Source organism: Pinus tabuliformis, chromosome J (assembly GCF_031772625.1).
Source record: "Pinus tabuliformis cultivar Carrire ecotype Pingquan chromosome J, CPIR1, whole genome shotgun sequence".
Taxonomy (NCBI): domain Eukaryota; kingdom Viridiplantae; phylum Streptophyta; class Pinopsida; order Pinales; family Pinaceae; genus Pinus; species Pinus tabuliformis.
Genome location: NC_142295.1, coordinates 1056965683 through 1056976293, shown reverse-complemented (window position 1 = coordinate 1056976293; position 10611 = coordinate 1056965683).

Genomic DNA, 10611 nt, shown 5'->3' with positions numbered 1-10611 from the left:
ACAACAAAATAAAATAATCAATGAATTAAATCATCTTCTTCAGGAATGTAGCTAACTAAGAGGCCACATGCATGGCAAGTTCAAATCAAGTTGAGTCCTTTGAGATTAGTAGCCATCATTGTGATTATTGTTTGAGTTGCCTTCATATAAACGTTGCAATCAGAATAATGTTAGAATTTCCCTTTTCAAATTTCATCCATAGAAACACAAAAAAATATGTGTTGAAGTTATTTATTCTAAAACCATAATTATAATGTCCTAGAGAAGGGCATAAAGGCAAAGAAAGTTTCAAAACATAGGTCTAACTTCCCTCTCGGATCCAACCTCTCTTGCTTACTCAATGATTATCTTGTTTCTCATGTATTGGGAGATGTTGAATCATCTGGTTAGGGAGCAATGACATCATGTAATATCCCTTCCTCAATCTTTTTTTTTTTATCGTAAAAGAGTAAGAGGACATGTATTTTTTATTTATTTATTTCCTACCAGAACATATGCACATATGACGTCTTATGAAGACATAATATATTTGTTTGAAAGGAACCATGAAATAATAATATTTCTTAACTTTCTACAAATCCAATTTTTATTTGAGTTTTCAAAAGTAAACACGAGACTCTAAACCATGCGTTAATTTTTTCTGGGATGGGTGCATATATTTTTTCAGACTCTAGTGTATCTTTTCTTGTTTGGGACTCATAACATCAATGCTCACATGGAAGAGGTGTTTTGTGATGAAGATTTTCGATTTCGTGGTTTGACGATGATGTATCCCTTTTAGTGGGACAATTCCTTCATTGATGTCGGGAGATTTTTCGTGCACTGTTTCAACTGGGTCTTATAAATGACCAAGATGTTGCTATAGCGTGGTCTACCTTGGATATTTGGGTAAGGCTTCAATCTAGCTTTAAATATTTTCTTGTATGGAGGGGTTCTAGTGCCAGAAAGACTAATATGTGATGGTTTTGTATATATGTAATAAGTAGTAGTTTGTATAAGCAACAGAGCTTGAGAACTAACTTTCGGTACACCTTATGTACGCATAATGTTATCTATGTAATCCAGTTCTCTTTAATAATACAAATCTTTTTATTCACAAAAAAAAATGTGAGTACTGGGTTGATTGGCATGCCCAACTTGTGGCTTGAATAACCACGACCTAGGGCATCTAGGCCATCAAAAAAACCCATGGATTTCACCCAATTTGGGACAAACCAACCCCTAGTATGACTAGATCTTTTTCCCATGGGTTTTTGAATTGATGACCTTTTCAAAATAGATTGTCTTAATAGAGGACCCTGTTACTATCTATTCTACATCCTATGGGAAATTCATATAAAATTAATTTAAAATAAAGCTATAATTTAGCTAATTTTGATGATTTTTTAATCTCAGAAAAGTGCGATGTATGATGAGGTAAGTTTATTGATGATTGTCATGATTTCATGCCTATTAACATATACTAGCCATTTAATCTATATGGTCGTGATAGTTCAACTAATATATTCACCACTTTTAAAGCTAACACACATAAATCCTTGTTAGAGATCATAAATATTCCCAAATTGCTTCATGGTTGCTTCAAAGTGGCTTCACTCCAAAATTCCAATAGTAATGTAGGAAACTTAGCAAATGTGGGATGAAACAAGGCATCCATCATTTAATGGTTAACAGTGAATTACCCCAATATGAATCTCATGTTTTGATCTTTTCATCATCATCACCATTCTTGATGACATAAACGATCAACCCTTGTGACAAAATATGAAAGGTGAGTATATATCCAATGGGTTTTCCCTATACCTTGCACATCCATTCTCTTAATTCTCTTTGATTCATGAGTCTTTATATACATACAAAAGTCAATTCTTTGATAGGGATTGCTTGGTCCATCAAAAGATCTTTCTCAATCACCATTTGAATTATCTCCTCTCTTTTCCTAACTCATTATCTCCTTCACTTCTTTTTTGCTAGCCTCTTAATAACTATGCCCCTCCATTGAATAAATAAGTTGTTACAGTGCCAATAAATAAGTTACAAAAGTTGTTACAGTGCCAATCTATGTAAACAATTGTAGTATTTCAACTCTATATTGCAGCAGAGCGCGTTTATCAGTTTGAATTTGATCAACGTCATGATGAAGGGTGCATTCAAAGTGATTGCAGGTTGCTTTAAGGGGCAGAATTCTTCTTCTTATCTGCCAAAGGAATCGTGTAAATGGAATGAGAAGAAGAAAGAGGAGGGCGCAAAGAGCAAGAAAGCTCCAATACCCACCTCCTACTTCCCTCTCGGATCCAACCTCTCCCGCTTATAGTGAATGCCATGTCAATAGCTTAGAAAGTTTGTGGGAAAAAGCATGAAGCACAACAATACTACCATTCCACTCATTCTTCCTTCTTCCAAACTGTGGCATCTTAGCGACAGTTTTACTATTTCTCACAACTTCGGTAACGTAAAGTGAAGCAGTACACTGGTGGGTCAATGGGGATCCACTGGTGAATCAGTTCGCTGGTGTCTGAGAATAGTGGATTTTGATGCCCAGCAATTGAGCACAAATTCTTAACTTGGATTCTCATATATACAATGTATGACTTTTTCTCGGGATCCACTACAGGGTTGTATTTTTTCTTAAAGGAAAACAGTTTTACAATAACATGAAGTCTGTATGAATTTAAGAAAGGTTTTTTGGATGAGATGAAGTTGTAATTTCATTACATTTCATACAGTAACTTTGATATCCTTTACATCTTATGCATTTTCTTTTTAGCTTAGTTTAAAATGAGGTTTTAAATTTGTCTACAAAACAATGAAAATTTCTGTTAGATTTTGTTAAAATTTGGTAAAAATTTTGGGAAATCCAAGTCAAAATTATTAAATTTCAAGATTTTAGATGGCCTAATAATTTTTGATAATCTGAATTCATCTCCATTATCAAAAACAAGATTCAATCACTTAAAGTGTCAATTTTTTTGAAAAAAAATATGACCAAACTAACAAATTTACCATTAGGTCAACAACGCCTTTTCTTTTCATTTCACATTGAAAGAGAGTCAGGGAAATCAATTTATAGGAAACATTTATAGGGTTGGATACAACATTGTAACAAAGCAAGAATGAAATATGTAGAATTAAATATGCTCTTTCGCATCTGCTCTACTCTTCCACTTCCGCATCTTCCGCAGATCTGATTGCTCTTTCGTATCCGCAGATCTAGTTGCTCTTTCGCAGATCTGACTGCTCTTCCACAAGCCTCTCTCCAGATTTGACAGCCTCATCTTTCTGGCCCAAAATATTTTCTTCATAGTGCAGTCTGCACTACATTTAGTTCCGGTTATTTTTAGTGGGAGGCGGGGGCTCCGATGCAACAACACGCATATCGACTAATAGAGGTAGTCGAGGTACTTCAAGGGGTTATATTGACTCCCTATATTAAGATATATGCATAAGAATGTTACAGGTGGTAGATCTATTACTAGATCTGACGGTTTTCCTTCAGATCTAACTGCTCTTCCGCAAGCCCCTCTCTAGATTTGACGACCTCATCTTTCTGGCCCAAAAGATTTTCTTCATAGTGCAGTCCACGCTACATTTAGCTCCGGTTATTTTTAGTGGGAGGCAACACTCCGATTCAACAGCGCGCATATCGACTAATCAAGGCTCCGATCTGGATGGATCCTAGCTTTGCGAAGATAGTTGTTGGCTCAGTTCTGTCCGCCTCTGGGGGGAAAGCACCTGCCCATATCATCAGTGAAACCCCAGCTCCCACTGTCCAAGTGGTCCAGGCCTCACTTGATGAGGCTTTGAAGTTTTCTGAAAGTGCCCTAATCTGTCGGTTCAATGGTTTTCTATCGCGGCTGATAGAGCTCCACAGTTGGATCTCAGAGATATGGAAGCCTGTCATTTCTGATGAAATTAATATCTACCCCTATGCTAGGGGTTTCTTTATAGTAGATTTTGAAAACCCTGAAAGCAAACAATGTATTCTAGATTCCAGCCCTTGGTTTTGGGAAAACTCAGGCCTATTCATGAAGCCATGGAACCCATCATTCGATCCCTCAAAAATGGTCATAACCTCAACACCAGTTTGGGTGAGATTGCCAAACCTACCCTTGCATCTCTGGAATTTCTCCTCGCTAAAAGCCATTGGAAATGCAATTGGGAAATTTTACTGTAGGTGCCCAGAAACAGAGGAATATGCCAAAACCACCTATGCACGCATCTGTGTGGAAATGGACTTCAGCGCCAGATTCCCAGTTGAATTAAACCTAACAAGTAAAGACTATGTATGGAACCAGAAACTCGATTATGAAAGTGTCCTCTTTAGATGTCGATCCTGCTTTGAGACAGACCATCTAGCCAAAAATTGCCCAAAAGCCTCCCAGAAAAATTCTACTAGAAAGAATCACCACAAATCTACATGGTGGGAAGGAGCACAAAAAGAACATTACACTGTCATCAAGGAAGAATACTCTCCAGAAAACTCTGAATCACAAGAAATCGGGCAAGAAAGAAACAACTCTCAAGACAAGCAGGGGGAAAACCCTGCCCAACAGCAAAAAAGTAAACTTGACAACCCCTCAAGCATCAACAGTTATGAGGATTCGAATACCGCACAAAATAAATCTTCATTTAACAACAAAGCAGATCTCCCAGACCAAACTTCTTCTCCAACTATCTTCAAAAGGATGAACACAAGAGATCGCAAAGCTAAGACACCATTGTCCCAAGAACCAAAAGAGATGAAGGAGATGCAAGATGAAGGAAGTTGGAAGACCATAGAGAAAAAAAAGAAAGCTACAACACCAATCTCGCCAAGAAAGACGAGAAGCTAGAGAATTAAGAACTAAGAAAATTATAGGTCCGATAGACCAATTTGGTCTCAGTGGAAGTTAACCACCACCATCATCATAAAAAAACTCCAAAATAAATTGTCATGTGACATGCATTACTTCTTACCTTCCATTTGAAACTATTGTCAAGGAGATAGAAATTGGGTCCAAGAACATGAATTTTTATCAAGAACTTAACATTTTTTTAAAACTAATTAATGTAGGTCATTGTTAAGTTTGGACCTTTTATTAGTCTCTGGTAGGGACCATGGTGTTTGGTCTGATGTCAAATAGATTTGACTATGTATCACTTCTTCTGCTACTTTTATCTAATGTTTTTTTAAAAATACATTTATAATTATTTTTACACTAGTTAAGTTTTGGATTCGTCTGCTACTTTTATATTATTTTTTTAAATACATTTCTAATTATTTTTACACTGGTTAAGTTCATCTAAAAAATTTGAAATATAGATTACTAAATTTTATTTTTAAAAAATGTTTTTTTAATATTTGTCTTTTTTTCAAATTGTTATAGACTAAAATACTATGATACAAATTTAATTAACCTTAATTAATTGGGTGAAGGAAATTTTTTAATTTAATTTAATTTATTTATTTTTACGCTGAAAAATGTTTTCTTTTATAGAGTTAGTTAGGCAAACATTGTTTAGCCCCGTCAATCTCTTCATTGCATTTTCGTCATTCCCTCTTATCGAGATTTGGCAAGTGTTTTGTCTCATACAGAGTTTTTTGCCTCTCGTTTACTCCACCTTTGACTTTTGTTTAAACCGTCTCACGCCACATGGTTCCGTCAGTAGGATAACCTGCCGGATTTTTTTGATGCTCCAGCAGCACAGGTAGTCGATGATGACATCGTAGACCCATCCTCTTCCTCTGCCGTGAATACTTTGGACTACCTCAACAAATACGCACAAGAGGATGACATCAGAGCCAATGCTGCCTGGTCGACGTTTTTTTTCTTGGAGGACTTACACAGTCAAACAAACATCACACTCTAAAGAAAACTGATGTGGGCTTTTTGTGCATCGCTCGAACTTGCTTTGCTCTCTCTTGCCCTCCCATCGGGTAGGGTGGATTTAGCTCCAACTCGCGACCTCATCTCAGGCGAGAACACCCGCTGAGTTTAAGCATATAATTAAACGGAGGAGAAAAAACTTACAAGGATTCCCCTATTAGCGGCGAGCGAACTGGGAAGAGTCGAGCATGAAAATCGGGCGGCAGCGTCTCCTGAATTGTAGTCTATAGAAGCGTCCTCAGTGGCGGACCTGGGCCAAGTCCCTTAGAAGGGGGCGCCTGAGAGGGTGACAACCCCGTCGGGTTGGGACCCTACCGCATCACGAGGCGTTGTCAGCGAGTTGAGTTTTTTGGGAATGCAGTGCTAATTGGGTGGTAAATTTCGTCCAAGGCTAAATACGGGCGAGAGACCGATAGCAAACAAGTACCGCGAGGGAAAGATGAAAAGGACTTTGAAAAGAGAGTTAAAGAGTGCTTGAAATTTCCAGGAGGGAAGTGGATGGAGACCATTGATGCATCTCGGTCGGATGTGGAACGGCTCAGGCTAGTCCGCCACTCGACTTGAGGTGCAAACCAACACGGGCTGTTGCATCGTCACAAGCGCGGGTGGATTACTGCATGTATGTTTGCCATTGCGGTGGTCGAGGAATGAAGCGTGCGCCCTTGGATGGGCCATGTGCACTTGTGCACTCGTGGTGTTGGTCGACCCACCCAAACGAGTTTACACGAACGCCCTCAAATGACCTGCCTAAACGAGTTTTCACGGGCACCCTCGAACGACCCGCCCAAACGAGTTTACATGGACGCCCGAATGACTTAACATTGACGCCCTAAAACGACCCGCCCGAACGAGTTTACACAAGCGCCCTCAAACTTCCCGCTCGAACGACTTTACATGGGCGCCCACACACGACCGAAACAAAGGCACAAGGGAGAGTCAGGCAAAAGAGCTGCATGAACGTGCACAAAGCCCACCCCAGGTCACAACTTAACATTTTTGATAGTGGTGGTTTTAGGTACATGGTTATGGTGGTCAGTGGTATTAAAGTCCATGGATTATATGTGATGAAGCATATAGAAAATTGGGGGATTCTCCATTAATGTGTTTGAGTTGAACAAAAGGCTCATTGGGTTGTCCAGGATGTTGGCTAGCTTAACTACTTTATGTTGGCTAGCTTAACTGCTTTTAAGTCAAGGTATGACTGCGTTTATGCCTTATTATTAGACTAGTTTTTCTCCTATTGAGGTTTTCTATAATAAATCATGATATGTAAAGTTTGTGTGTTGATACTATGTATCATGTATGTGTTTATCATATCATTATTTCTCTCATATTATAAAAACGAAGCATAGTTGGCCTATTTGTAGAACCATAGAAGAACAATTTGGAACATAAGATAAAGCAGTTAATCCATGGCGGGAATATATGCATAATAAACTTGGAATTGCCATCTATCATGTAAGCACGTAGTGTGTCATTCAAGTATAATATTTCCAGTTGTTTCTTAGAATCAAATATCATGACTTCCTTTAAAGCAAACTTTATTCATTTATCAATGCTTTTGCAAATAGAAAAGGTTTAGAAAATTTATCTTCCTAGTCATCATTAGAAATATGTATTTGTCCTAATCAATATTGTTGAACAATGAATTATCACACTATAAGCTATGTGCCCCTTAATCTACAATGTTTCTTCTATGTAAACAATAAACTAATACCAAACTTTCTGGTTAAGCAACCAATTAGCTAGTTTTTGTTGGCTCCCCGTTAATCAATGTGTAGAAGGATAATCTAATGCTCCCCGTGTGTTTCGTGGCATGTGCTTAAATCTAGCGATGTGTATGTTTACTAACACCTGCGGGTTTTGGTGTAATTGCAATCGTGACTCCAACAAGTGGTATCAGAGCCAAAGTTCTCGAGTTCGAAACACACCGGGATCACGTTGGGGGGGAGATTGTTGGCTTCCCGTTAATGGCGGTGTAGAAGGATAATCCAATGCTCCTTGTGTGTTTCATGGCATGTGCTTAAATCTAGCGATGTGTCTGTTTACTGACACCTACGGGTTTTGGTGTAACGAGAATCGTGAAGCCAAAATTCATGCAAGATTCTAAATCCTTCCAGATCAGATCTTTCTAGATCTCTAAGATTCTAGATCTTTCTACACCGTCATTAGTTTCTAGATTATTCCAGATCTCCATCTGAATCACATACAGGATTCTAGATCCTTCTTCTGCCTTTATAAATTTGTAATTTCTCTGGCCAAGGAAAGCAAGCCAAGGCCCAAGCTTGTTATGTAATACTAAGTGATTTCTATTCTCCAATGGTTGTTTTATCTATTCCGTTGTTTCTGATTGAGTAATCTTGTTGTTTCTCCATTTGTCTGTGTCTGAGTATAAATCCATTGTGTGTTATGCATGCTCGGATCTAACAACTAATATCAGACCCAGGTTCGAATATCCACTGTGCAAGTCGCTTAGTGCCATCGCCTTACTCTAGCAGCGTTCGTTAAAACATTGGTTGTTATCCTTGCATCTATTGAAGAATCTGTCCAGGAAATAGCTTAGGAATGCTGGAACTAAAAGACAGTTGATGCAAGAAAAGCAAGGTCGTGGATCTATGTTGAAATGTGTTGCTGGAGTTTGAAACATGGAGATCCGTGGAGATTGGAGTTGAAACGTGGTGTTCGTAAGTTTTTTTTTACATCAAGCTTGCACGTATACGTCAAGTTTTTTTTAAACCAACATATGTATGTGTGAAATGTGAAAAGGTTAAAACATTATATAAGTTTTTTATATTTATTATGAAACATATATAATTATATGTTGGAATTTTGAAAAGTATATTTTAAAAAGGAGCAGGAATTTTGAAAATGGTATTTTAAAAGGAGGAAGGTTATTATTACTAAATTTTAAAAAGTAATAATTAAAGTTTTATTTTTAAGTGGAGTTTTTTGGGGCGTGAATTTGATTGAAAATGGAGACAACAGTTACAGTTATGGAGAAGTTGAGCGAGGCTAATTTTTCCCTATGGAAATCACAGATTGAGGATGTACTGATTTTAAAGGATCAGTATTTGCTGATTGAGGGCACAACAAAGAAACCCTCATCGATGAAAAATGAAAAGTGGAATAAGCTAGATAGAAAGGTGATTGCAACAATCCGCCAATATTTAGCAAAGAATGTTTATTTAAATGTGTTTGGAGAAAAGACGGTAGAAGGATTATGGAAGAAGCTCCATGATCTATATGATAAGAACACGACATCAAACGAAGTGTTCTTGATGAAGAAGCTTTATAATCTCAAAATGAATGAGGGTGTTTCAGTTGCTGAGCAATTGAATGCATTTAATATTATTACTAATCAACTTGCCTCTGTTAAAATCATTTTAGATGATGAAATTAGAGCCATATTGCTGATGTGTTCTATACCAGACAGTTGGGAAAATTTAATTGTAGCTATGAGAACTTCAACAACTACAGGGACCCTGAAGTTTGATGATGTCAGCAGTAGTTTAATGAATGAGGAGCTGCGATGCAAGTCAATTGCAGAAAACCAGGGAGGAGAGGCTCTAGCTCTAGCTGATCGTGGTAGGAAAATGGATCGAGGCTGGCAAGGGCGATCAAGATCAAGAGGCTGATCAAAATCAAGGAGACGCAGAATCATTTGCTTTCATTGTGGCAAACCCGGGCACATGAAGAAAGAATGTCGATTCTGGAAGAAAGGACAAAAGGATCAGAGACTATCCAGTACAAATCACAAGTCATCCAGCACAAATGAAGGTGAGACTACTGCTGTAGCCACAGATGGTGATGTGTTGTTTATTGTTTCAGTAGAGGATGCATGTGTATATACATCTAGCAGTAGTTTTGATTGGATCCTTGACTCTAGGGCATCTCACCATGTAATCCCATGCAAAGATAGTTTTGTTTCATATAATCTTGGTGATTATGGTAGAGTGCATTTGGGGAATAATCATTTTTGCAGTATTGTTGGAGTTGGAGATGTCCAGATCAAGATGAAAGATGGACAATATATATTGTTGAAACAGGTCAGGCATGTACCAGAAATGTGCATGAGTTTAATCTCTATGGAACGACTAGATGATGAAGGCTATTCCAAAAGCTTTGGAAAAGGAGGCTGGAAAATTAGCAAAGGTGCATTGGTCATGGCCAGAGGACCCAAGACAGGAACATTATACACATTGAAGACACTGATAGGAAAATCAGATTTGGCTGCTATCACAAAAGAAGGAAATTCAGTAGATCTGTGGCATAAGCGTTTGGGTCACATGAGCGAGAAGGGCTTAAAAATCCTTGTTGATAAAAATTTATTGCCAGGTTTGAAATCCTACAATCTTGATCTTTGTGAGCATTGTATATATGGTAGACAAATAAGGGTTTCATTCGTTAGAGGTGGCCATGACAGAAAGAAAAATGTGTTAGAATTGGTACACTCAGATTTGTTTGGGCCTGTTAACATCAAATCGTTAGGAGGAGCATCATATTTTGTAACATTTATAGATGATGCATCTAGGAAGGTTTGGGCATATCCTATAAAAAATAAAAGTGAAGTGTTTGGAATATTTCAAAAATTCCATGTTTCTGTTGAAAGAGAGACTAACAAATTGTTGAAGTGTTTAAGAACAGATAATGGTGGAGAATATTGCTCAAATACATTTAAGGAATATTGTAACAGGTTTGGCACAAAGCATGAGAAGACTATGCCTAATACTCCTCAACATAATGG